Genomic DNA, 27,270 nt, shown 5'->3' with positions numbered 1-27,270 from the left:
TTTCAGCCCTTCCTCCCTACAACCCTGCTCTGATGTCCCCCGCTGTAGCCTTCCTGTGTGCACTGCTCCTGGCCTGAGTCCTTTGCAGCCAGGCCTCCTGGCATCGTGTCTGTCTCCGCTGGCGCCGATGCTAAAACGCTCGGCTTTCCTCTGCCTTAAAATAGGTTTCTGTTACCGCTGCCTCCTCCTCCAGTTTCTTGGCCGCTGGCATTCTCCGTCCCTCTTGGCTGTCCCAGCCTGGCCCCTGCCCCTCTGTAGGTCCAACCACCGAGCCCTGCTGGGATGGCTGGCTACTCTGGCTGCCACTTGTCCTGTGGCCAGCTGCACTGCCCCAGCTCTGTGCCCATAGGGTGGGGGTTGGTGTCACTCTCACCTGTTACCCCTGACCTTGAGGTGCTCTGCCTGCACTTGCAGGCCCAGTTTGGGGAACCCAACCTAGACCTTTTTCCTACCCACCTTCTTCCCCACCTTGTACCATCTCTTGCACCTGAGCTCAGCAGGCTGGCCTGGTGCCCAACTGTTCCCTTTTGATTCTGCAAAGATGTGTCGGAGCAGAGGCTGTCCGGGGCCTATGGATGTCAGATGGGAGGCACCTGTCAGGCATGAGGTGACTGCTGGTGATGGGACGAGAATACAACAGGGGGATGGGCAGAGGGTGACATCTGAGTCCAGAGCTGACCTGCCCGGGCAAGCTCCAGGGCATGGTGTTCCTGCTAGAGGGACAACGACTGAAAAGGTCCAGCTGTGACCATGAACTTGGCGTGCCTGAGGGAGAGAAAAGAGGCCGGTGTGGTGAGGCTGTTACCTCATTCTTCCCTCCCTCCCCGACTCCACCACATGCATCCTGACCCAACCCATCCAGGCTGTGTCCCACCTCCCTCCTAGCTACCACCCCTGCCACTTTCAGCCCCCACTCTCCACACCATGGCCAGCACTGTGGGGCCAGCTCTCTGTCTAGCAGTGTCCAGCCCCACCCTCCCTAGTGACCCGCCACCTCTTGGCCCCAGAGTCTGAGTGTGGTGTCCTAGCCCTCTGTTGCCTGCTGACAACTCCTCCTCTGGGATGCGTCCTCCCATTGCCTCCCAGGGACTACTCCAGGGTCATGGCACTGCAGGTGAGATGGGGTGTTACTGGTGTAGCACCCTGGGATTACCCACAGTCCCCTGTTCCACATTCAGTGGCAGTGGGTACACAGCACATGCTTAGTGCATGCGTGTTGGGTGAGTGAAGGAAGGGCTCAGTTCCCTGGGGTGGATAGGAAGGTGACCGTGTCCTGCCCTGGCCCCTGGTGTCGGCTCAGCCATCTGCCCTTGTGAACCCTTACCTGGAGGGACACCTGATGTCTTCTGGGTACCCCCTCCTGCCTCCTGTGCAATATCGCCAGCCTCCATCCCCGCCCCCTGGCTCCGAGTCCCCCCCTGTCCCTGGCTGTCCCCAGAGGTGAGGAGGAGGCTGCTGTCCTTGGACTCAGACCCCAGCTCCCTCCATGGTACCAGCATCCGTATGGACACTGGTTGGGAATCACGTCTGCTACACTTCCCTTTCAGCTCCCTGCTTGGGGTCTGGGAAAGCAGAGGAGGACGGCCCAAGTCTTTGGGATCCAGCACCCACGTGGGAGACCCAGAAGAAGGTCCTGGCTCATGGATTGGGTGTGGCCTAGCTTGCAATTTGCAGAATAAACCAGCAGATGGAAGCGCTCTCTGTCGCTCTTCCAAATAAATGATAATAAAGTCCCTGTTTCCCTTGTGCACGCAGTGTAGACAGAGCGGATTGGAAGGCCTGCATGTCCTGCAGCAGCTTCACCCACTCCCAGCTAGGCCAACCCCCTCCCCCTCGCTCTCCCTCCTGCCCCCAGGCCCTCCCATCCCATCCTCCCATTCCCCCATCTTCTGGCAGTGGCTGGACATTCCTCAGCCAGTCAGGTCACATTCCAAAGTGCTGGGGCTCAGAGTTTCAACATCGCTCTGAGGGGGTCACAGTTCAACGCAGAGTAGGTGGGAAAAACAGGGAGAGTGTGGGGCAAGGGCTAGCTTTTGGTTTTTGCTTATTTTTGAGATTTATTTTTTAGTTCCTTGAAAAGCAGAGACACAGAGGAAGGAGGAGAGGTAGAGATTGTCCATCTACTGGTTTATTCCCCAAATAGCCAAAATGGCCATGGCCGGGCCAGGCTAAAGCCAGGAGCCAGGAGTTTCTTCTGGGTCTCCCATGTAGGTACAGGGGTACAAGGACTTGGGCCATCTGCTACTTTCTCAGGCACATTTGCAGGGAGCTAGATTGGAAGTGGAACAGCTAGGTCTTGAACCAGTGCCCATATGGGGTACCGGCGCTGCAGGCAGAGGCTTAGCCTGATACCCTGCGATGCAGGTCCCAAGGCTGTGGTTTCCAATGGGGTCACGAGGGAAAGAATCATTGAGGGGGTGACACCTGAGTGAAGACCTGATGAGTGCAAACAGGGAGTCACGGGAGAGTCATGCCAAGATGCTGTGTGGTTAGTGAACACAGGGCCTGAGGGAGCAGGTGGGAGCCAGGGCACAGGGCTGAGGCCGGCAGGATGTGGGACTCCACAGCTGGCAGTGTACTGGCCCAGTGCACTCGAGTGGCTGGAGGGAAGGCTGAAGTGAAGTTTCTGGCCCCTCCTTCTCAGGCATCATGTGGTCCCTAGAGCATCCCTGGCCGTTCTTTGCACCGGTGCGTTCTGTGGCCTTGGAACTCCAGCTCTGTCTTTCCCCCTGCTCTCCCTATGCCACCAGGAGGGTAACCCTTCGTGTGAACTTGCCCACCTTTGCGGTCCTGTGCTGTTAGTGCAGTCTCTGCAAAACCTTGCCTGGGCTTGCCTTCCTGGCCAGCCTGGCTCTCCCCTAAGAGCCAGCAGATTCAAATGCCGGCTCTGCCACGTGGCCTGCACACAGGACCAGCATCGGCAAACATGCGTTTGCATCGCTGGCACCGATCATTAACGGTGTATTCTTCTGGAATCCCAGGCTGGGTTTACAGGGAAGAAGTGACAAGTGCATTATAAAGGTGGGGCTTAGTTTTCTAGAAATGAATCAGGATCTGAGGGGCGCCTGGCAGCGTGCTGACCACCCACATGCACTGTGGGGGGACCCAGGAGAGACGCAACAGTGATGTTTCAGGACAATTGGTAGACGCTGGGAGACTTTCTCTGGCTAGAGCAAGAAGAAAGCTCTGTGGGGAAATTAGTCCCGCCAACACGATTGCAAAGCTTTCATTTGCACAGCATCACTGGCAGCTTTGCAAAAACCCCTTGAGTGTGTTTTCCCCAAGCTGCAAGCAGCAGGAGAGACAGGGCACTTGACAACCAGGGCAGGGGGGCTTTTGACCCCCCCAGCACAGCATTCCTGAGGCTCCTGGAGCCCCTGAAGTCACCTCAGATGTGCAGGTGGCTACTGGTGGAAGGAGAAGTCCACTGCCTGTTGGATCCCGGCGTTGGATGTATCTTTTTGTTTGAAGCATCTTTATCACAGAGCAAATGTCGCAAGCATTAAATAGGAAGGAACGAAAAGCAGAAACAATATTTCATCCTTTGCGGTCTTACCAGGAGAAATGAGTATTTCAGAATCTCCCCCCTCCCCCACTGCGTTCAAGGTCCTCACCTTAAACCAAGGGTTCCCCAAATCTCTCACCTGCTGGCCCACTTCCCAAACGCCTGCAACAGATGGAGCTGAGCTGAGCTGACGCCAGGAGCGTCTCCCAGGTTTCCCTCACAGGTGCAGGGTCTCAAGGACTTGGGCCATCCTCCATTGCTTTCCCAGTCATAAGTACGGAGCTGGATGGGAAACGGAGCAGCCAGAACACAAACCAGCACCCATATGGGATGCTGTGCTTGGAGGTGGAGGATTAGCCAGTTGAGCCAATGCAGCAGTCACAATAATTCATTAAAAAATTTTTATTTATTTATTTATTGGGAAGTCAGATATACAGAGAGGAGGAGACACAGAGAGGAAGATTTGTCTGATGATTCACTCCCCAAGTAGCCACAAAGATTGTAGCTGAGTCGATCCGAAGCCAGGAGCTTCTTCCAGGTCTCTCTCACATGGGTGCAGGGTCCCAAGGCTTTGGCCTGACCTCAACTGCTTTCTCAGGCCACAGGCAGGGAGCTGGATGGAAAGTGGGGCCGCCAGAACTAGAACCGGCTCCTGTATGGCATCCTGGGGCATCGCAAGGACTCTAGCTGCTAGGCTACCTCGCTGGGCCCATGTGTATTTCTTCAAGCAGCGTCTTCCAGGGCCACCATCCAACAACGTGCGCTGAGAAAGGTCGTCTCTTCCCATTGGAAAAACAAGAGAGACGATGCTGCTTTGAATGGCTCATTTCCCTCGCTTTGTCAGAATGGCAGTATAAAATTAATTTTATTTCCAAGGATTGTAATGTCACATTACTAAATTTAATTCCATTCCCCCCCGCCCCCCCAAGGAGTGATTTAAAAAACACATTTCCGATCTACAGCTTGTGGGAAACAAGCTTCTCCAGGCAGCCACGGCCAAAAATGTTTGAGGATGCAAAATGCGGTCCTGGAGTTTTGCTTTTGGCCATGACTATTTTCTCCCGGAGTTTGCTCGCCAAACTGTGTGGTCCCAGCCACGCGGCAGGTCTTGGCTGGCTTTTCTTAGTGTGGTTGTTGCAAAGGCTCTTCGCTTGTTCCTTTTAGAGCTGCCTCGTTCACTTTGGACTGGCTGTAGTGGCCCAGGGACCTTCTGGCCTGCGGTGAGCTGACCCAGAGGCTCAGGCATCAGGACATGGGGTGGCAGTGGTGGGGGAGACCCCAAGGCCTGACCTGCTGCTGGCTCCTGGGGGAAGTTGGCTGAGCTGCTAGGACTGCCTCCTTGGGCACGGTTCTGAGCTCACCTTGGCTCATTCCAGCACATTCTGGCAGTCAGCGATGGACTTGGCCTCTGGTGAAGGTTGGCTGTGTTGCTAGAGTTACTGTGAAAAAAAAAAAGTGGATTTTCTGGGACAAACACTGCAGCTCCTGCTTCCAGACTCTCTTGCCCTCCCCGAGTTTTCTTACCTCCTCCCTGAGTACTCAGTGTGAGAATTTGGGGTTCAGGGTGTGGACTTCTGGGACTGGGGGCAAGGAGGGGAGACTCTGGCCTGGAGAAACACTCGGGCTTGGAGATGAAGGATGTTTTGGGGTCCCAGTGCTGTGGTGTGTTAGGCTGAGTTTTGACATGTGGTGCCGACTTTCCATAAGGGCGCTGGTTTGAATCCCAGTTGCTCCACTTCCTATCCAGCTCCTTGCTAGGGCCTCTGAGAAAAGCAGTGGAGGATGGCCCTAGTCCCCAAGCCCCTGCACCCATGTGGGAGATCCAGAGAAAGCTCCTGGCTCCTGGTTTCAGACTAGCCCAACTCTGGTTGTTGTGGCCATTTGGGGATCGAACCAGCGGATGGAAGATCTCTCGCTGTCTCACCTCCTCTCTCTGGAACTCTGCCTTTCAAGTCAAAATAAATACATGTTTAAAAATAAAAATCAAGATAAAAGAATGTTTTGATAAGATATATTTAAAAAACTTTGGGGTGGGCATTTTACTGTAGCAGGTAAAGTTGCTGCCTGAGCTATTGCCATTTCATAGGAGTGCCAGGCCTAGACCGGAGCCAGGAAAGGTAGGTTTACAGATAGGAGGTCAGAGAGAAAGATTTTCCATCTGCTGGTTCATTTCCTACATGGTCTCAATGGCTGAGCTGAGCCGATCCAAAGCCAGGAGCCAGGAGCTTCTTCCAGGTCTCCCATGCGGGTGCAGGGTCCCAAGGCTTTGGGCCGTCCTCGACTGCTTTCCCAGGCCTCAGGCAGGGAGCTGGATGGGAAGTGGAGCTGCCAGGATTAGAACAGGTGCCCATATGATATCCTGGCGCATTCAAAGTGAGGACTTTAGCCGCTAGGCCACCGCGCTGGGCCCTGATTTTTCTTAATGATTGCTCAGCCTAGGGCTGCAGTACCCACCTTTTGGCCTGGCTAGCCTGGCTCCTTGTGAGCTCGGTCGGCACCTTGCTCTTGCTTTGGGGTTTGCTCCCTGCCCCAGCGCCCAGGTTTACACACCACCAGCAGCCCACAGACCCTTTAGCAGAGCCCTCTCAGCCCCTCCCTTTCTTGTCTGCATCCCCAGACCAAACCCAGCAGGATACCCTGGGGTGGGGACGCGTTGGGGCCACATTTCAAAGTCAGATATACCAGAGCAGAAGATCTTTTGTCCAATGATTCACTCCCCAAGTGACCGCAACAGCCGTTCTGCGTTGATTGGAAGCCAGGAGCCAGAAACTTCCTCCAGGTCTCCCACATGGGTACAGGAACCCAAAGCTTTGGGCCGTCCTCGATTGCCTTCCCAGGCCACAGGTGGGGAGCTGGATAGGAACTAGAGCTGCTGGGTTTAGAATCAGCACCCATATGGGATCCTGGGGCGTTTAGCCACTAGGCCACCACGCCAGACTCAGGGCCACATTTTGAGAAATCACCTAGGGTTAGCAGTGGGCTCTTAATTGCCTTGTTGCCTGCTGGGCTAAGCGGCCAGCGTAGGAGCAGGTGGGTCCCAGTGTGTCCCAACTTGGCAGCTCCTTGCAGGCCTGGGGCAGCAGCTGTGTTCCCGTGTGGCCTACGGCTACAGCGGCTCCCAGGACTTCCGGCTCAGGGTGGCTTTGTTAAAACAGTAAAGTTTCCAAGGAGTGCCCGGGATCAGGTTCCAGCCCTGCTTATCTTATTTTTTTCATTCATTAAAAAAAAAAAAAAAAAGAGTCCCCAGCTTTTCCTCTCCCTGCCCAGGGTCGGGGAGTTGAGGGAGAGTATGCTTGCTCCATTGGCCGCTATCAAGGAAGTTTGGGGAGGCACATTCGGAAAAGGTTCAGGGCGCCCCCTCCCCGCGTTCCTACTTAGGCCAGGGAGTGTGGGATAGGTGGGAGGGCCTGTCCCGGCTACGCCCTGCTGGAACTGTCCAGATGGACAGCGGGCAGGAGGAGAGAGTCGCCCCTCTTTCCCGGGGCCCACGGATCCCGCAGCGCCCTGCGAAGGCGCACGCGCGCCTGGCTCGCTCCTGGTATCTCATCCCAACCCCGAGTCCCGGCCGGGCGTTCCGATGGTCCTGGCGCTCCCTCTCGTGGGCGCTCGGCGAACACACCCCGGGGCTGACCCCTAATGCACCTGCCAGGGCTGGGTCAGCGAGCTGGGCTGCTGGTCACCCGCTATGCCGGCTTTAGAGGTGACGGATGGAAGCAGGAGAGGTGCTCTCCAGCCCCGAGGGAAAGGAGCGAGCCTGCAGAGCCGCCGCCTGTGGCTCGGTGCTGGGCGCCTGTCGGTGCTGGCGGTGGAGGCAGCCACCACCTCCTCTTCCTCCTCCTCCCCGGGGGGCCAGCAAGCCTTTGTCCCTCGGAGGGTCCCCACAGCCACCGAGCTGTTCCCGGGCAGGGCCAGGAAAGCGGCTGTGTGCTGGGGGCCACCGTGTGCGGGGGGCTGGAGCACCGGATCATAAATCCCAGCTGCTCCACTTCCAGCGCATCTCCCCGCTGATGCAGCTGGGAAAGCAGTGGTGGACGGCTCAACTGCTTGTGTCGCTGCATTAATGTGGGAGATCCAGATGAAGCCCCTGGCTTCTGTTGGCTCAGCACTGGCTGTTGTGGCAGCTTGGGGGAGGGAACCAGCCAATAGATCTCGGTTTCTTCCTTCTCTTTCTATAACTCTACCTTTAAGTAAATCATTTTTGTTGGAAAAGTGTTTTTACACGAAAAGGGATTTGTATTGTGTATTTGAAAGGCAGAGATAAACTTCTCTCCATTGGCTCATTCTCAAGATGGCCAGAGCTGGGCTGGTCTGAAGCCAGGAGTCAGGGGCTTCTTCTAGGTCTCCCACGTGGGTGCAGGGTCGCAAGGCTTTGGGCTGTCCTCCACTACTTTTCCAGGCCCCTTAGCAGGGAGCTGGATGGGAAATGGAGCAGTGGGAACTCAAATTGGTGCCCATATGAGATGATACATCCCAGGCAGTGGCTTAGCTTACTATCTCACAATACCAGTCCCCATAAAATAAATCTAACAAAAAAAAAAAAAAAAAGAGGAGGGCCCGGTGTGGTGGCCTAGTGGCTAAAGTCCTCGCATTGGATTTGCCAAGATCCCATATGGGTGCCAGTTCTAATCCCGGCAGCCCTGCTTCCCATCTAGCTCCCTGTTTGTGGCCTGGGAAAGCAGTCGAGGACAGGCCAAAGCCTTGGGACCCTGCACTCATGTGGGAGACCTGGAAGAAGTTTCTGGCTCCTGGCTTCAGATTGGCTCAGCACCAGCCATTGCGCTCATTTGGGGAGTGAATCATCAGATGGAAGATCTTCCTCTCTGTCTTTCCTCCTCTCTGTATATCTGACTTTGCAATAGAAATAAAATAAATCTTTTTTTTTTTTTGGCAGCTTTTTCCTTTTGTTTTGGCTCCATGAGCCAACAGGCAGGTTGGACTGCAGCTGACCAGACACCATCTCCTCTGTGTCCCAGCCAGAGCCTGGGACCAGGTGTGTTGTGGAGGGGAAGCCCAACCGTATCACTTTCACTCCTGTCCCACACACTGACCTCCAGTCTCATATCTCCCCGGCTGTGAGGGCTGCTGGGAGCACCGTGGTCCACCCCATTCCCAACCACACACTGGGGCTCCACGGCTGCTGCAGAGAGCAGGTGCCTGGAGTGGGGGTGGGGGGACAAACGATGCATCTGCCACATCAGGCGAGGAGGCCTTCTTTCTCCTTCTGTCCTCTCTTCCCAGTCACCTCAGACGGCATGGCTAGGGGCTGTGGCACAGAGGGGGCAAGGTTGGCTCTGCAGCCCTGAGTGCTGGCCAGCACCCTGCGTTCTGGCCCTGACTGCCCCATCTTTCCCCAAGGAAGAGTCTGTCCTTGGACCTGCTGGCCTTGCTGCTGCAGGACTGGGTGTCTCTGTGTGCTGATCGGCGGTGAGCTGGAGCCCGTGCTTTTTTTGTCTGTGCAAATGGTTTTCTAGGTCCGGAACCAAATGACTGCTTGGTGGGGCCTTCTCAGTGTCAGCAGCCCCCACCAGTCACTTACATGTAGAAGGGGAGCCTGCAGGTGCTGCCTGACAGTAGGGGCCCAGCCTTGGCAGCCACCCAGGCCAGCCTCTTTGCATCCTGTTTTTGTTTTAAAGATTTATTTATCATTGTTATTGGAAAGTAAGATTTACAGAGAGAATGATTGTCCATCCGCTGGTTCACTCTGGCCGCAAAGGCCAGAGCTGAGCCGACCTGAAGCCAGGAGCCTGGAGATACTTCCAGGTCTCTCCCATATGGATGCAGGGTCCCAAGGCTTTGGGTCGTCTTCGGCTGCTTTTCCAGGCCACAGCAAGTAGCTGGAGGGGAAGTGGAGAGTACCCAGGACATGAACTGGTGCCTGTATGGGATCCTGGCAGATGCAAGGTGAGGATTTAGCCAGTAGGCTATTGTATTGGGTCCTGCGTCCCTGTTTTCCCAAGCCTTGCATACAGCCTCCCACATTTGCTCTGGAAAGAAGCCGGCTCTCATCCAGAAGAATGCAAAGCAGGCCTGGCCCTGAGCCTTGTCGGCACGACCTCCAGTCTCCCAGCTGGGAGGGGCGGGCTTTGTGGCTGTCTGAGAAAGAGGGAAGCCAAGGGGAGCGAGGTCAGCAAGCCTCGAGCTGACGCCAGGGGTCCCCGTGGCTGTGTAGGCTGCAGGTGGGACGGGAGCCTGGGCTGTGCAGCTGTGTGACCCTGGGCGGGTCATGTGGCCTCTCTGTGCGTCTGCATGGTGGGCAGTCGTTGCTGCTCCAGGGGCTGCTGGGAGGGTCAGAGGTTGGAACTGACATGCGTAGTAGGTGCTCTGTCAATGTGAGCACCCTGCGTTCACACGCATAGTAGGTGCTCTGTCAATGTGAGCACCCCGCGTTCACCGCAGACAGGAACGAGTCGGAGGAAGGGAGAGGGGCCACTGTGCAGGTTTGCAGCAGACACCAGCAGCAGAAAAAAGATGAAGACACCCACGTGCTATGACTTCCCATCCAGTTCCCTGCTTGTGGCCTGGGAAAGCAGTCGTGGATGACCCAAAGCTTTGGGTTCCTGCACCCGCACGGGAGACCTGGAGGAAGTTCTTGGCTCCTGGCTTTGGATCGGCACAGCACCAGCCGTTGCACTCACTTGGGGAGTGAATCATCGGACGGAAGATCTTCCTCCTTTCTGTATATCTGACTTTGCAATACAAATAAATGAGTCTTTTTTTTTTTTTTTTTTTTTTAAAGGTGGTTGGTCTGGAGCCGCAGAAATCCTCAGGCACGGCTGGTGGCTGTGCACACTGGAAAGCAGTTTGATGCCAAGATCTTGGGACCGGTGCTGTGGCATAGTAACCCAACCTACCTATGATGGCAGAATCCCATATGGGCAGCAGTTTGAGTCCTTTTTTTTTTCTAATTTATTTATTTGTTAATTTATTTTTACTGGAAAATCAAATTTACAGAGAAAAGGAGAGACAGAGAACAAGATCTTCTATCTGCTTGGTTTACTCCCCCAGTGGCCACAATGACAGGAGAGGAGCCAATCTGAAGCCAGGAGCCAGGAGCTTCTTTCATGTCTCCCACGCAGGTGCAGGGTCCCAAGGCTTTGGCCCGTCCTCGACTGCTTTCCCAGGCCACAAGCAGGGAGCTGGATGGGAAGTGGAGCTGCCGGGATGCAAACCAGCACCCATTGGGATCCTGCCAGATGCAAGACGAGGACTTTAGCCACTAGGCTCCACACCGGGCCCATGGGTGGTCCACTTCCCATCCGGCTCCAGCCTTGTGGCTTGGGAAAGCAGTGGAGAATGGCCCAAGTCTTTGGGATCCTGCAACCATGTGGGAGACCCCGAAGAAGCTCCTGGCTTCTGGCGGGCTCAGCTTGGCCGTGGCAGCCATTTGGGAAGTGAACCAGTGGATGGAAGATCTCTTTTTCTCTCTTCTCTGTAATTCCACCTTTCAAATAAAAGCAAATGTTTAAAGAAAAAAGATGAAGACACCCACGTTCTATGACGTAGGTCTGTGCCCAGGCATGTGTGTGGTCACTGAGACACACGGGCGGCTGTGTCTACGCACCGTTGTGTGTGATGTCCCCAAGGGGCGTGAGCCAAGGCCCAGAGCGATGGAGTGAACGCTGGCCAGTGAGTACCATGCAGCAGGGAAAGGCTGTGGAGCACCAGTACGTGGATCAAGACAGGCGAACAACAGGGACGAGCTACGGAGGAAGGAGGGCTGCGTGGTTCTCCGTAAAGCTCAAAACTTGACCAACTAGATCAAGTCAGATTATGGAAGCTTCTAGTGCGGGAGCTGAGGGGATGGACATGGCCTTGGGGGATGGTGACTGTGTCTTCTTTCTCCCCCTGGGTAGACAAGGGCTTGCTTTGTTATAATTTAGACACTTAAATATTTATAATAAATTATAATAATAAATTATATAATAATTATAATTTATTTTGTATTATTTATAATTATAATAATAAATTATAAATATTATAATTTAGACACTTAAATATTTCCATGTGAGTATTATATACATCAGTAAAAAGTAAAACAAGAATTGTATCTTCATCTTATACGTAACAGAGAGGTCTGTCCAAAGGGGCCTCATTCAGCTTTTCTCCCGGGGAGGAGGGGGTCTCAGTGTTCTGGCAGCTTCCTGGGGGTCCTGAAGGGCTCAGCACCCCGCCCTCCACGAGGGCCGCTTCCACACCTGCCTGGCAGCTGCGGTAGGTCCAGGCGGCCCCCTCCCCGCACAGAAGCCTCTCCCCGCAGCCTTTGCCCAGGTCACTTGGAAGCTCAGACTGCAACGTGGCTTGCTCCCCTGAGGCCCCTGACTTGGCGGCTTGGGTCCTGACTGTGATGGTGGGCCCTTTGAGAGGTGAAACCTCTTGGGGAGGGGTTAGCAGATTCATGGTAAAGCCAGTTAGTTCTCCTGGGGAGCAGAGCCAGCTGCTGTAAGGGCAGCCTGACCCCACGCTGGCTTCCTGCCTGTCCCAGCAGTGTTAACCTCCATCCTGCCCCCTGCCCAGTACGTGCACCTGCTAGGATGCTCTTGCCAGAAATGGTACCAGGGGCTTACCCAAGCCTGGGCAAACAGCCTCTGTCCGATGATTCACTCCCCAAGTGACCGCAATGGCTGGAGCTCAGCCAATCTGAAACCAGGAGCCAGGAACCTCTTCTAGGTCTCCTACATGGGTGCAGGGTCCCAAGGTTTTGGGCCAACCTCGACTGCTTTCCCAGGCCACAAGCAGGTAGCTGGATGGGAAGCGGGGACTGCCGGGATTAGAACTGGCGACTGAATAGGACCATGCATTCAAGGCGAGGACTTTAGCCACTACGCTATTGCGTGGGGCCCATTGCTTTATTATTTTTTAGCACATTAAAAAAAGAAGATTTATTTATTTGCAAAGCAGAGTTTACACACAGAGAGAGGTAGAGACTGAGAAAGAGGGAGAGAGAGAGATCTTCCATCTGCTGCTTCATTCCCCAGAGGACTGCAATGGCCAGAGCCGGGCTGATTCCAAGCCAGGAGCCAGCAGCTTCTTCTGGGTCTCCCCTGTGGGTGCGGGAGTTCAAGCACTTGGGCCATCCTTCATTGCTCCCCCGGATGCATCAGCTGGAAGCCGGATGGGAAGTGGAGCTGCAGGGATTTGAACTGGCGCTCTGCTGTAACAGGAGCTGGCATTGAGGGTCGTGGCTTGGTCTGCTGAGGCACAACCGTGGTGCCCTGAGCATGTTTTTGGTATATCCAGCGCTTTTGTGAGGCACTGTAGGCAGAGGTGAACTCTCCCCGCCTCCCCACTCCCTGCAGCCTCCAGCCTGGCAGGTGGTGACCCCTCAAGCGATGAGCAGAGGCTGGCTGGGGGTGGGGTGGGTCAAGGGTGGGCAACATCTCCGCGCAGAAGGGACGGTCAAGGGTTTAAAGGAAGAGACGGTGTAAACGCGTCATGGGCAGAGGCACCAGCAGGTACAGGGACACCCTGGCTCTTGGGACGAATCCCAGGGTGGGATGCAGGCCACCCAGAGGGGAGCAAGTAGTCGCCTGTCACTGGCATACCAAGGGCAAAGGGAAGGGCTGCTGAGCGTGCCACCTTTTCCCAGGCCACCTAGAAGGGGCCCCGAGTGCCCAGCATCAGGGACAGCCTGGTGGGGGGAGGACCGGGACGGTCAAGGCCAGAGGTGTCAACCGGCTGACGTGATGAGTGTACAGAGCACAGGCTCTGCGGCCAAGGGCACCTGACCCCTGGGGGAGGGGGAGGGCTGGGAACAGGGTTTGCTGGATGCGGAGTCCCTCGGGGCCAAACAGATGAGTTGTATCCTGGAGACGGCGCAGCCAGTCCTGGAGGAAAAAGCCAAGGACACTGACCCAGAGCCTGGGAGGGCTGCCGGCTCATCTGGCAGCCGCGCCTGGGAAGAGGGCCGGGGAAGGGAAAGCAGAGAAGGCCGGCGCCCTGTGCGAGGCTGCCACAACCCATCCCGCGTGCGCGCCAGTCATCACCTTGCACCCTGCAAATGTGGGCAGCCCCAGCGGTCCTAAACATGGCCAGACTGGCAGGTACCAATTCCCTGAGCCCTCCCCAAAAAGGGCAGTGGGAGAACTGGAGACCGGGAACCCCAAATATCCGTGCACCTGCTGGTCATGAAGCCTGGCTGGAAACCCTAAATGCCTGCCTTGGGCCACCGAGTTTGGCTGCCTAGCTGGCATAGCCTTAGCAACTTGGTTCTTATCAGTAGGTGACAGCAGGAGGTGCTTCCAAGTTAGATGAGAAGTTGGCCAAGGGCCACAGAGGGAACAGCCTTGGCTGCCAGGGAGGGGCTATGCGACCTGGCTGTTATGTACTTGCAGCTGTGAGCCCAGAGCCCACAGCAAACGGCTGTTATGTACCAGCATCTGGATCCAGCTTCTTGCAAACACAGACCTAGGAAGGCCGTGGTGGTGGCTCAGGGAATGAATTAACTTCCTGTTACTCACACAGGGAGACCTGGAAGGAGTTCCTGGCTCCCAGCTTCAGCCTCAGCCCAGCGCTGGTCAGGACGCGTCAGGGAACACCCGCCTTGGCTTGGGCTGGTCAGGACACAGCCAGCCAGCTGTCCTTGGCCGACCTCCGGAACCAGCTCACGAGAGGCATTGTGACTTCCTGGCTGTCTGTATGCTCTTGTGTCCCTCCCGGTGGGGAAGCCAGCTGCCCCAGCATGAGGACACGCAGGCAGCCTGGCAGCCAGCGACACGTGGGGTAGGCTCCACAATCAAAGGAGGTGTTAGTCCCGAGGGAGGGGCAGTGTCCCCGGCTGGCTGGCGGCTGGTGACTTGGCTACAGCACTGTCTGGTGGGAGCTGCTCCCAAGTCTCCCACCCCACAGGTGGCCAGAGAACTGATGCTGGGGGTGCTTGGTGACAGAGCAAACGGTGACACCACGGAGCCTACTGCGGGCCAGGTCATGCGCTTCCCAGCCAAGGCCTGGCTTAAAAACCCTTGCCAAACACAGCGTTGCTTCCTTGATGCTCCTAGTGTATAACAGGGCTGGAGGTTTTTAGTGTGAATTCCATGTGGGGAGGGGAGCAAGAGTAGGGTGGGGGACCCCAGAGACTGCTGGTCACCAGCAGCCCCTCGCCAAGAATTAAAAAACAAAAACATAAAACAAGACAGCGCATGGGGATGGCACCGTGGCTTAGTAGGTAAAGCTGCTGCCTGCAGCACTGGCATCTGGTAGGGGTGGTGGTTTAAGTCCTGACTTACTTCACTTTGAATCCAGAGCAGCAGAGAATGGTCCAAGTGCTGGGCCCCTGCGCCCATGTGGGAGAGCTGGCAAAAGCTCCTGGCTCCCAGCTTTGGGCCAGCTCAGTTCTGTCCGTTGTGGCGACTTGGGTAGTCAACCAGTGGAGGAAAGATCTCTCTCTGTCTCGCTCCCCCTTCTCTCTCTTTAACTCTGCCTTTCGAATCAGTAAAACAGATCTTAAAAAGACAGCTTTGTCCTGGCAGGCAGAAGTGGACCACCACACACTGCATGTCCCGCCTTGCTGGATGTGATGTTGTGGCCTCAGAGGCTCCACTGAGCTTGGCTGAGGAGGTGGGGTTTTCCTTCCCCTGTGGAGGCTCCTGCTGTGACAGCAGGTGGCATTTGCATGACGTGGCTGGGGAGCGGGCAGCGGCGTGACATGGCTGCAAGGAGGCCTTGGGAAGTGACTGCGCTGGACCAGGCAGCTGGGTGGAGTCCTTGTGACTGAAGCCTGCAAGAAGATGTTTTCTCTCTTCCTTTTTTTCCTTCCCTTTTCTTTTTTTTTTTTCTCTTCTCTTCTCTTCTTTCCCTCCCATCTCCTCTCCTCTTTTCTTTTTGAAAAGCGTAGAGAGAGAATGTGAGAGGGAGAGAGATCCACTCCCCAGCCACTTGTGACAGCTGGGGCCGGGCCAGGCTGAAGCCCAGAGCCGGCACCTGCTGCCTCCTCAGGGGTGCAGAAGCAGGAACCTGGATCAGGCATGGAGAGGAACGAGTGAAACTCAGGCGCTCTGACCCCGGGTGTGGACCCCAAAGCGTGCTCCTAACCACTCGGCCACACGCCTGCCCGCGTACACTCTGTTAACGTTTGTGATTTGTTTCACACACACATTGGTTTTCTGAAGACTGCAGGGGAGGAGTCTCCCTTCCCTGGCACCTGCCGTTGTGCCCCATCACTCGGCCTCTGCATCCCTCTTCCTCCAGCTCATCTGCTCGGTCAGGGTCTTCCTAAAGGCCGTGGGCGGTGTGTGCCATGAGGATGCTCTGCGAGGGATTTCCAAGACTCCATGCAGCCAGAAGTTCTCACCTTCTTGTTCCCCATCCCAGGAACCTTCAGAACCTTGGCGAGTCTGCGCACCCTGCCTTTCGGCTGCCACTCACAGGATGCCTGTCGGGTCGGCTGCAGGCCCCGTCAGGTCTGCAAAGACCCCAGAGAAGGCCACAACCACGGGTTCTGGGGAGTGGGCATGACTTTTTGGGGGGAATACCGATCAACTCATCGCATTGGATCTAAGCCGCGTACTTGCTGGTAGGAAGCAAAAAGCATGGGGCTCCTTGGGACTGGGGCTTCCTCCAGCCCATTTCAAGAAGGCAGCCCCTCGGGTAGCGTCCAGCTTCCTCTTCCTGCTTCTCTCTCCGTCCCCTCAGGGCTGTGTGAGTGCCTAAAGCATGCCGAGAGACACCGCCTCTCTCTGAGGATGCAGGAGCAAGATGTTGACAGAGGAGGTCTGAGGGATGGAGTGCCGGAGCCAGGCAGGAAAGGGAGCTTGGCAACCGTGGCTTTGGGTGGACAGCCTCTACCTCCTCAGTCTGGTGAGACCTCTGAGCCAGACCCGGGTGGGGCTTCCTTTGCCTTCAGCCCTGAGCTGCAGGCTCTTACAGGACCTTGCCTGTCCCTGGCTCACGTCCCTCTGCACTGCCCAGGACTGCCACGAGGTGGCACCACTGCACCATCACCGTCTTCCTGGAGGGAAGTCGTGCTTTTTTTGCCAGTGACAACAAAGGGAGAAGCTTCCATTGGAGCAATGAAACTCTGGCGCCCGCTGAGAGCCGGCAGCGCAGGCTGCTGGTGTAAATGTGTGGACTGCATATGGACTTGAGGCAGGGGTAGCGAATGATCTTCCAGAAAGATCTTTACAGAGAGAAGGAGAGACACAGAGAAAAAGCTTCCATCTGCTAGTTCACTCCCCAAGTGGCCACAACAGCCAGACCTAAGCTGATCCAAAGCCAGGAGCCAGGAGCCTCTTCTAGGTCTCTCATGTGGGTGCAGGGTCCCAAGGCTTTCGGCCATCCTTGACTGCTTTCCTAGGCCACAAGCAGGGAGCTGGATGGGAAGTGGAGCAGCCGAGATTAGAACCTGTGCCCATATGGGATCCTGGAGCCTGGAGGTAGGGAATCAGCAGTTAAGCCATCACGTTGGGTCCTTAGTCACTTTAAAAAAAATTATTATTAAATTTTTTTTTTTTTTTTACTGCAAAGTCAAATATACAGAGAGGAGGAGAGATAGAGAGGAAGATCTTCCATCCGATGATTCACTCCCCAAGTGAGTGCAATGGCCGGTGCTGCGCTGATCCAAAGCCAGGAGCCAGGAACTTCTTCCAGGTCTCCCAGGCGGGTGCAGGGTCCCAAGGCTTTGGGTCGTCCTCAACTGCTTTCCCAGGCCACAAGCAGGAAACTGGATGGGAGGTGGAGCTGCCGGGATTAGAACCGGTGCCCATATGGGATACAGGCACATGCAAGGTGAGGATTTTAGCCACTATGGCTTCGGGCCCCACACTTCTTTTTAAAAATATTTTATTGGGGTGTTGCTGTGGCATAGTGGATTAAGCCTCTGCCTGGCGTTGGTTCCTATCCTGTTGTTCCACTTCCAGTCCAGCTCTGTGCTAAGGCACCTGGGAAAGCAGCAGAGGACGGCCCAAGTCCTTGGGACCCTGCACCTGTGCGGGAGACCTGGAAGAGGCTCCTTGCTCCAGGCTTCAGATCAGTCCGATTTTGATTATAGTGGCCAACTGGGGCGTAGACCAGCAGATGAAAGGTCTCTCTCTTAGAATAAACAAATATGTTAAAAACAAACAAACAAAAAAAGGCCTGAGAACTGGAGAAGGACGCCGTTGAGCGCTAGGGCTGGCCAGGCCAGGAAGGCAGGCTGTGGCACGCCTGTCAGCTGCCCCTCATGGCTGTCCTGTTTCCCCAGCTGGAGTGGATAGGCCGTCTGGGCAGGGTCAACCAAGACCTTGGGTGGGGTCTAGAGTTTAGTGTCAGTAAGCGCTCAGCTGATGAGTAAGCAGTGTGCACTGGAGTGACACGGGATGGAACCCCTGCCTAGCTAACGGGTGGGAGGCGCTTTGTTGGAAAGCGGGAGCCGGGGCACAGAGCATGGACCCCTGGGGACAGGTGGGCCTGGTCCCCGGGCAGGAGCCATGCGGGTCTTCCACACATGGGGCGCTTGGGTTGCAACTCACCTGTGTGGTTATTCTCTGACCCTCTGCTGGGCATTCATTGTGGACCATAGTCAGGGGCACCCAGTGACAGCACGCGGCTTGGCCAGAGGGAGGGGGTGCCAGGCGAGTGCCTGGTGTTCGGGATGGCTCTGGGGTATGGGCTGAGGGGTGCCTTATTTCTGGATGTCCCTGAGATTCTAGGCCTAGACCAGGTGATCTCAGAGCCCAGCGTCTGCAGCTTCGAGAGGGAAGGGTCATCTCCTCTCAACCCCATTCCTCCTCTGGTGCTCCCTGCTGGCCTGGGGGAGGCCAGCTCCTCTCCCAGCTCTCCCTGGTGCCACAGGGCGGAGCAGGCACTGGGGGCAAGGCCTTAAACCCCCCTCCCACAGGGACAAGGGAGGGGACGTTTTTTAAAAATTAATTTGTTTGAAAGGTAGGATTACACACACACACAGAAATCTTTCACCAGCTGATTCACTCGCCAAATGACCACAATGGCTGGAGTTGGGTTAATCCAGAGCCAAGAGCCAGGAGCTTCTTCTGGGTCTCCCAAGTGGATGCAGGGTTCCAAAACTTTGGGCTGTCCTTGACTGCTTTCCCAGGTCATAAACAGGAAGCTGGATGGGAAGTGGAGCAGCCAGGACTCGAACTGGTGCCCATGTGGGATGCCAGCACTGCAGGCAGCTGCCAGACCCAAGTGAGGGGGTTTTCTGGACCCAGAAGGTAGGAGGATAGGAGGCGCCCAGGAGCACGTGTGACGGAGCCCTGCGGCCCTGCAGGCTGGTGACCTCCTGGGTACAGCCGAGGGCTCAGTGGGCTGCAGTCAGCCGTGTCGCCAGGGAGTGTCCTGCCACGTGTGTCCACTCTCAGACACGGATGTCCCTGTCGTGCCGGCCTCTGCTGGGAAAGCTGCCACCTCTTTCAGACTTGGCCTGTTCAGGGCGAGCTCTGCCAGACCCTGGGCTCACTGTGTACCAAGTCTGAAAGGCATGTTCACTTCCTCCTGCTCCATCGCCGAGGCTAAAGCTTTAGGCCACAAGGCAGCCGTGCCACCTGCCTCTGCCTCCTGCAGGTGCCCAGGCTTGCCCTTCCTCTCTTCTCTGATCCGGCCCTGGGTGTCCAGTAAGGTCACACACAGTGCTTGAGCAAGGGTGGGTGGTGGGCGCACATCTCCTGTGTGTCTCATCCTCACCAGTTGGGGGCGCTCCTGCCCCACGGAATCACTGGAGGCACGCACAATGGGGGTGGGGGAGCCGCTGGTGGAGCAGGCTCCCAGCCCTGGGGCTGAGCCGGCTGGACTGACTCGCCCGGCCGGTCTGGGTGGGAGCCCTGGTGAGGGTTTCCAGCAGCGTGTCTGGGCCCAGCTGCTGTGAAGGGTGTGGGGCTATGTGTGTGCGTCCAGATGGGCATGTGCTGAGGGTTGGGGGATGAGCTGCAGTGTGCATGGTAGAGGGGTGGCCGGGGGCCTGGCTGCTCCCCAGGCCTGGAGAGCCCATAGCTGGGATGTGTGTGCACCCACTTCTGCCTGACCCCGGCCCTTCAGCCCCCTTATGGAGGGTGGGCTTGAGGGTCTAACCCCACTTGGCATGCATCTGTAGCCTCAGTTGTTCTTGTCAGTAAAATGGGATAATAAGGCCAGCGTGATAGGATTGTGGCAAAGGACCTGGGCATGAAGATGCCTGGCTCTGGCATCCCCTCCATGGCTAGAGAAGTGAGAAGTGGGGTGCAGACCCTCTTCCCCTTGGGCGCTGCCCCTCCTGGGCAGGCCATGGCCTCTGGAAGCTGGCGAGTGGCAGGGTGGAGGGAAGGGGGGCCTGCTTGGTGTGTGGGGGTGGCAGCTGCTGCAGGAGCCGGATGGGGAGGGCACCCCAACATGGGCAAAGCCAAGGAGGTGGCAGCCGCAGGGTCTCGTAGGAGGGCACGGTGAGGTGGGGGAGTGTGGAGGAGGGCAAGGCTGTGGGCTGGGTTGGGAGGGGTCTAGGTGGTCTGGTGCCACGTGCCAGGCCCCATTGGAGGGAGCAGTGGGGGTTTATCTGGGAGGAACCCTCCTTTCCTGAACTGTGTTGTAAGGGTTGGGGGTTAGACGACCAGGGCTTCCTGGTCCAGGGCTTGGGGATCCACTGGCTTGGAGACGGGCCTCTTGCTGGTTTCTGAGACACCTGCTACCCCCCCCCCCCAGCATCCCATGGCTCTCAGACATATCCCTGGCCTGTGACTGGGCTTCCGGGGTGAACCCTTGCCAGACAGGGGTCTGGCATGGCACAGGTGGTGACTCTGAGGACACCCAGTCCATCGTGTGGGGGCAGGGAGAGGCGGCTGAGCTGGGATGATACCAGCTTGGCTTCCTGGGTAACTCTGACCATTTGCTGGGGTCCAGCACCCTCGGGCACAGTCCTTCTTACACCCACAAGAGGCGTCTGGTGATCAGGCAGTGGGCACAGTGGAGGGGGTGGTGTGCAGTGTGGGTGGAAGATGGGCTGATGAGGGGCCTGGGACTTGGGGAGTGTGGGGTGGGCTGGCTGGGGAGAGGCAGAGGTGGGCTGGCTGCTACTGAGGTAACAGGGATTCGATCCCACGAGGGTGGGTTGGGGGCAGGGCAGGGCGGCACAGGGGCTCTGTAGGGCCTGGGAGTGGGAAGGGCAGGGAGGCAGGGTGGGTGGGATGGGATTAGGGGGGCGCTGCTTGGGAACATTGGAGCCTCTGAGAAGGTTGGAGGACCCATCTTCTTCAACTGGGTTGCTCTCAGCTGTGGCCTCGGTTGGCCATTTCTGCTTCCTTCTAGGGTGTCCTGTGCTGGATCCCAGACACCCTAGGGCCTGGGGCCCTCCCAGCTGAAGCAGGACCCCACTCCCTGGTATACTAGGAGGGGCCTGGGGTTTGGGGTGCCTGCCTGCCTGCCAGGGGCTTGCCAAGACCTCTGTGCCCAGCTGCTAGCTGCCCTCTGCTGCCCAATTTCTTGCTTCCATCCAGGGCTTGGTTTGGGAAGCCTGACCCCTCCTCTGGGCTCCTGCAGGTTTGGGGGTGATGGTGGGAGGAACCAGACCTTCTCCTCCTCCCCCCCCGGCCCCTCTCTGTGGCCTGGCTTTAGCCAGAGTGGCCCCTTGAAGGCAAGCCCAGCTGTGTTACTTTAGAGAGCTGAGGGTCTCTGTGAATGGGGTGCCCTGGTGGGCTAGGGGGTCCCTCCATCGGCTGCCCCCTGTGTGCTGAGGTACAGTGCTGGTGCTGCCTGCCTGCCTCCCACCCCATGCGGGTGGCAGGGCTGGAGCACAAGGCTGGGTGTGTCTGTATATGACTCAGGCTGGATGCCCGGGCTCTGAGCTGCTAGCTTTGTTCTCCCACTGGCCCGGGGTGCGTGCGTGCCACGGCCCTGACTCATCAGGGTGTGTGGCGGAGCTGCCTGGAGGCCCCTCCCCACAGACACCCCCAATCTCCTACTGGGGCATGGTGGGTGGGTGGGTGAGGGGCACAAGGAGCCCAGTGTGGGTGTTGTTGCTTGTCTTAGCCCCACCCGTGAGCCATCCCGAGATGGTCCTTGGTGACAGGGGATCCTGTGGCCCCTTGACCCCAAGCAGCTGCAGAGGCGGCCTCCCCACTCTGGGTAGGGCCTGCAAGGGGCTGCCTCTGGGTTTGGCATCTGCAGGTGCAGCCAGAGATGACAAGGGGGGCACAGGGACCCCCTCTCAGCTGCCCCTGTGTGCTCAGGAGCCCCGTGGCCAGCCCCCCATACCTTGGATGCAAGTCTGGGGTGGGTGCTACTGTGCTGCTTTTACAGAGCAGGCAGGGGATGGAGATGTGGACTGGGGTCAGAATCACACATCCAGCGAGTGGTAGCTGGGTTGGGGGCCCTGCTGTGGCTTGGCCAGCTGTGTGGAGACAACAGAGACACAGATCCTACCCACTAGCAGCCCCTTACAGCACCCCTGGCTTGGAGCCAGGCGGGGATGCCACATGGTCCAGTCTGCTGCTTGCTTGGGGGAGGACGTGCGGCAGCTGCCCGCTCTCCATTCCCAAGCCTGGGGAGTCTTAGGCCGTGCAGCTGCTCCCAAGCCCGGAGGCAGGCAGGCAGGCAGGCAGGCGGGCAGGCGGGCTCTGGAATCTTGCCACCTGCTCTGCCCTTGTTGCCCCCCCCAGCCCCCAGCTTACAGTTCTTCTGTGTGTGTGTTTTAGTGGGGGAAGCAGGGTGCTAACGACAGCCGTGAGAATGGGCACTCAGGGTGAGCCTGTTTCTCTGGTAGACGGGGTCTTTCCTGGTCCCCGAGCTCCCAGACAGGGCTGCGCCTGTGCGGGGTGCAGCTGCAGGAGCGCCCCACCCCTGCACCCGCAGGCCCTGCTTCTCGCTCAGTGAGAAAGCACCTTATTAGGTAACAATGCCGCTGCTTGCTGGGGAGAAGCCAGGCCTGCCCCACCCCATCCAGGTATGGGCAGAACCCCACTGGCTGCCTGCTGCTGAGTCCAGCCACCCCACACCCCTCCTCTCCCGGAACCCCCTGCTGCTCTGCCCTGGCGTGGGGGTGTGGGGAGCCTAAGTTGGCAGGGGGGGACAGGGGTGGACGTTGGGGGGAAGGGAGCCTGGCGCCTGGGGGGGGGGACTTGCGGGGTGACTGTGAGAACTTTCAGAGCCTTGGCATCCTCCTCTAGCCCGTGAGGATTCTGGGGACATCTGACACACTGTCCGGCCCAGATATGCGGCTCCCTGCTGCCCCAAGTTCTGGGGCACTGTGGCCTGCTCAGCTTGGTAGAAACAGCACCCCAGGAAGCAGGTGCAGGCTTGCTGACACCCCCATGTCCTGATTCTCTGCCCAACCCCTGCCGTTCCCAGCCCACCCCTCAGGAGTGAAACCCACCTTCCTCCAAGGTTTGCACCCCACCTTGTGCTCTCCCCACCTCCCTTCAACCTTGGCCCATGGCCGCTTGTCCTGTGGGCGCCAGGACTGGACCACCGAGTCCACACCTCCCAAGGACTCCTGTGGCACCAGCCCCCTCACCCCACAGCATGGGAAGCGGGGTGCATGGAAGGGAACCATTGGGGGCTGGGAGCATCTGTGGGTGGCCATCCCCTCCAAAGCTGGGTGTGGAGCCAGGAACCCAGTCCTACGTGTGGCCTAGCCAGGGGGAGGGCGTGGGTGGGAGGCAGGGTCTGATCCGTGGAGGACCCCCATCTAGCCTTCCTGACAGCGTGCAGGAAGTGAGGCCACATGCGGGACAGGGGCCATAGGGCAGAGCTGCCAACCCTTGCCAATCCTGTGTGCAGTGTCCCTGCCCCTCTCCCCCAGCCTTGGGCCCCCTCCCCCTGACACCAGCCTCTTGCTAGCTTGCAATTCTGACAGTAACTGTAGGAAGTTCTACCTGTTGTGTGACTCAAGGCTCTCTTCTGGGCCTGTGCTCCGGCGTGTGCAGAATCCCCATGGAGCCGGAGGTCTCCCAACTGCTGGTCTCAGGGAAACCCTGGCAGGCCAGCTGAGGATGCCCATCTTACACACTTCCCTGACCCTCCCCGGACACACATGCCCATCCTCTGGTATGGCTGGCTGCTCTACCTCTGTGTCTCAGGTGGCATGTACCCCACGCCAGGCACTGGCTGGGCCATAGTGGGTATCTGACTACGGCCCTGGCAGCAGGGAGCTCACTGCCCATTCCTGCTCCAGCCTCTGTGGGCAGACTCAGTGCCACATAAGCCTTTGCTGGCACTGACCGGGCACTTGTCCTTTCAGCCTGAAGTGTGGGGGTGCGTACACACACACACACACTGAAGTGTTAATTCGCCCACTTAGACGTAGGAGAGGGCGATGTGACTTGAATGAGCCCCAGATCCAGAGGGGATGCCCAGTAGTGCAAGGTGCCCCAGCATGAATGTAGGGGGCTCTGCAGGGAGCAGGAGCCCCCTTTCCCACCCCCCCCATCACTACTGCTGATTTCTCCGGGGGATGTGTACAGCTCTGCCCTGCCCGGGGTGGGGCACCCTGCAAGGCGGCGCACGGGCTCAGATGTGGCGGCGCCACCCGCGTCCCGGCCCGTCCTGTCCCGTCTGGGCGGCCCTGAGCAGCTTCCTTGTTCGGGCATGCCAACCTGCAGGCAGATGGGCGGGCGGACACCAGGTGTCTGCACTGGCTGCGGGAACCGGGGCTTCTGAACCCCGCCCGGTCACCCGCCTGGCCCAACCCTGGGCACTGGAAGTGGGGATGCACGGTTTCCGGAGCGCAGGTCCTGAGGGAAGCTGGGGGCACCTGGAACATGAGGCAGGCTGGAGAAGGACTGGCAGCTCGGCTCCTGGTTGGCCCTGCCCTTGACCTACACACTAACAGAAGGGGAGGAAAAGTGGTGGTGGTGAGGGGAGGGTGCAAACTTCGCTTCCATTAAACAGGAGGGTAAGCCAAGGCCAAAGTTGCCCCAGTCATGAGCTGGCAAAAGCTGGTTCTGTCCCCCCAGTCCAGTCCTCTTTATTTATGGCTGTCTTGATTAATTAATTAATTTTAAAATTGAAATACAGCTTTACAGAGAGAAGGAGAGGCAGAGAGAAAGATCTTCTGGTCTGTTGATTTACTCTCCAAATGGCCACAAGGCTACAGCTGAGCCGATCTGAAGCCAAGAGCCTCTTCCAGGTCTCCCACACAGGTGCAGGGTCCCAAGGCTTTGGGCCGTCCTCCACTGCTTTCCCAGGCCACAGGCAGGGAGCTGGATGGGAAATGGAGCAGCTAGGACCCAAACTGGCGCTATATGGGATCCTGGTGCATGCAAGGTGAGGATTGTCACTAGGCCCTTGTGCAGGTCCCTTGGGCTGGTTTGAGCCTGCAAAGCCACATTGGTGTAGAGGGAGGGGCCTGGGAGTGAATTTGGGTCTTCTTCCAGCAGCCCAGGCTGCACTGGCCCAGGCCTCCTGTGTTCTGGGAGAGCCTGCCCTGCAGCCTGAGCCCCCCACCACCGAGGGAATAGCTTGGGGTGGCGCTGGGGGTGTCGCTCTTGACTTTTTAGCTTCCTCCCCAGTTCGGGGCTCAAGGCTCACAGGTACACACTGATCTGCAGAGCTGCTGTGTCTCCAGAGAGGGTGGGGATGCAGCTGACCCATAGGCTGGGTACCTTCGAGCAATGTCCCCTCTCTCCCTGGGCACCAGTTTCTCTGTCTGTGAAATGGGCACATGGGTCATATTAGTCTTAACTGCTGTAACTTGAGGTGTAAGCAAACCTGGCCTGTTTGGCAGGGAGTGGGAAGGGATACAGACCTAACGTGAGCTACTAGCTAGCAGCTCTAGCTACTAACTGGTAGTTCCAGCTACTAGCTAGCAGCTCTAGCAACGGCCTAGCAGCTCTCACTAGTGACTAGCTATTGAGCGGGGTTTTCTGAGGACAAATGGCCAGGCCTCGTGTGCTCCCTGTCTGCCTGGGGGTGAGGATGGGCGGGGGTCAGGTGTCAGATCAGCCCTTCAGGGACCTGTAGTTTAGGGGTCCAGCAGCTGAAAGCTCAAGGTCAACACATGACCTTGAGGTCCTATGGGGCCACTGGGCGGGGCTTCAGAGTGGCCTCTGGGTGCCTGCCATTGCCAGCTTGGCCCACAGGATGGGGCAGCCTCCTCTGAAACCCGGCAGGACAGGGATCTGAGAGGGGCTGGGGTCCTCGGAATGGGAGGACTCAGGGGCACAGGTGGCTCCCGTGGTCCAAGAGGCAAAGATATATGTGCCAGACACCCCTGGCTCCTGGGGTGATGGAATTTAGAGGGGTGGTCAGGCAGGCTTGGGGGCACCTCAGGAAGACCCCCAACCCTACTCAGTATCAGGGGAGCCCCTAAAGCATCCTGAGTCACCACAGCAGGGAGGTGGAGGCATCCATCTTGCGCCCCAAGTGTCTAGCTAACAGGAAGGGGGCAGGCAGCCTGGACCCAGCGGGCCGGGGCAGGAGGGGCGGGCTCCCTGCAGGTTCATGCAGTAGGCCTTCCTGCCAGCCAACTCGTGGGACTGTGCCTCACATCACGGGCAGGGGCCATTGTCCCTCGTGGGACACGCACAGGCTTGCTGGGTGCTTTCCGGGCAACCCTGTATGCCACTGTCTTGCAGCTGGGGAAACGGAGACCTTGCGAGTGACACACGCCCAGGCCATGGCACAGGGAGAGGGGAAGGCACAGCAGGGTGTCTGGTGGCATCACCCTCAGCGTGCACACCTGGGCACCAACGTGGAAGTGTGTGAGCAGCTGTGTGCTTTGGCGATGGCCGGGCTGTGTCTGCTTTAGGCACCTGCATGGAGCAAGAGTGCACGTGTGTGCTGAACAAGAAGGTGGCAGAGGATGAGAGGGGCTGTGCTGGAGATGGCGATGGGCCTGGGTTTCTGCAGCCCCACAGCAAGGATTCAGGACCCTCTGGGGTCAGACTCAGGCAGCCCAGTCCAGCCCACAAAGCCTAGAAAGCTTGCAACCGTGGTGGAGGGAGGTGGCCCAGCACCAGCTGAGGGTGTGTGGGGGTTCCTGTCCCCATATCTGTGGGCCGGACCATCATGCCGATCCTTGAAAGAAACGAGAGGATGAGGTGGGGGTGCTTAAGTCTTCTCTGGGGGTCACAGGTGGCGAGAGAGCGGCGAGGTCCAGCTCCGGCTCTGGGCATTGCGTCCTGGCCGGCCCTTTGGGCAGAGCGCGGAGGAGCGGCAGGTCGCGGCCGTGGACAGCAGGGGGCGCTCGGAGCCTGCGGATGGTGCAGGCCGGCGCGCGGGGTGGCGAGGGAGCCCGAGCTGACGTCCAGGGGAGGGTGCAGGCACCGAGCTGGCCCTGGCGCCCCTGCAGGCAGGTGGGGAGGCCAGGACCTCCGAGCCAGACAGACTGCACACTTGGGGCTCGGGCAGGGCTGAGGCGGGGTGTGGGAGAGGGCGCTCCAGGTCCTGTCACTCAAGCCAGGACACATGCCGCTCCGGAGTCCCCTCTCCTTCGGATCCCTGTTTACAGGTGGGCCCTCTGCAAGGCTGGGTGGGGGTGGGGCATGGGAAGAGCCAGGCACCCATGCATGGTGGCATCAGAGCTGACACCCGTGGAGGGGGAGGAGGGGTCCCAGGACCCAGCAACATGGAGGCCTTGCCCTGCGGTCCCCCTCCTTCTCTGATTGCAAAATGAACGACAAGAGGGCAGTTGGCACCAAGAGGCCGTTCTGGTGCTCAGGGATTGTCAAGTGCAATGGCCCTGGGCTGCCCTGGCCTTCTGCCCCTCCCACAGCCCCCTCCTCCACCTCACACGGGGCGGGGGGAGGGTGCATAACCTGCTCAAGGGCAAGGTGTGGGCGGCTGTTTACCTGCCTGGTGTGTGACTGCTGGGTGCTGGGAGCTGAGGACGGGCAAGGATGGTCTCTGGCTCCTCTCTTGGAAGCTGAGTGAGC

This window comes from Ochotona curzoniae, unplaced genomic scaffold (genome assembly GCF_017591425.1).
Source record: "Ochotona curzoniae isolate NIBS_2020 unplaced genomic scaffold, NIBS_Ocur_1.0 patch35, whole genome shotgun sequence".
In the NCBI taxonomy this organism is placed as follows: domain Eukaryota; kingdom Metazoa; phylum Chordata; class Mammalia; order Lagomorpha; family Ochotonidae; genus Ochotona; species Ochotona curzoniae.
Note: the sequence above shows the minus strand (reverse complement) of the source record.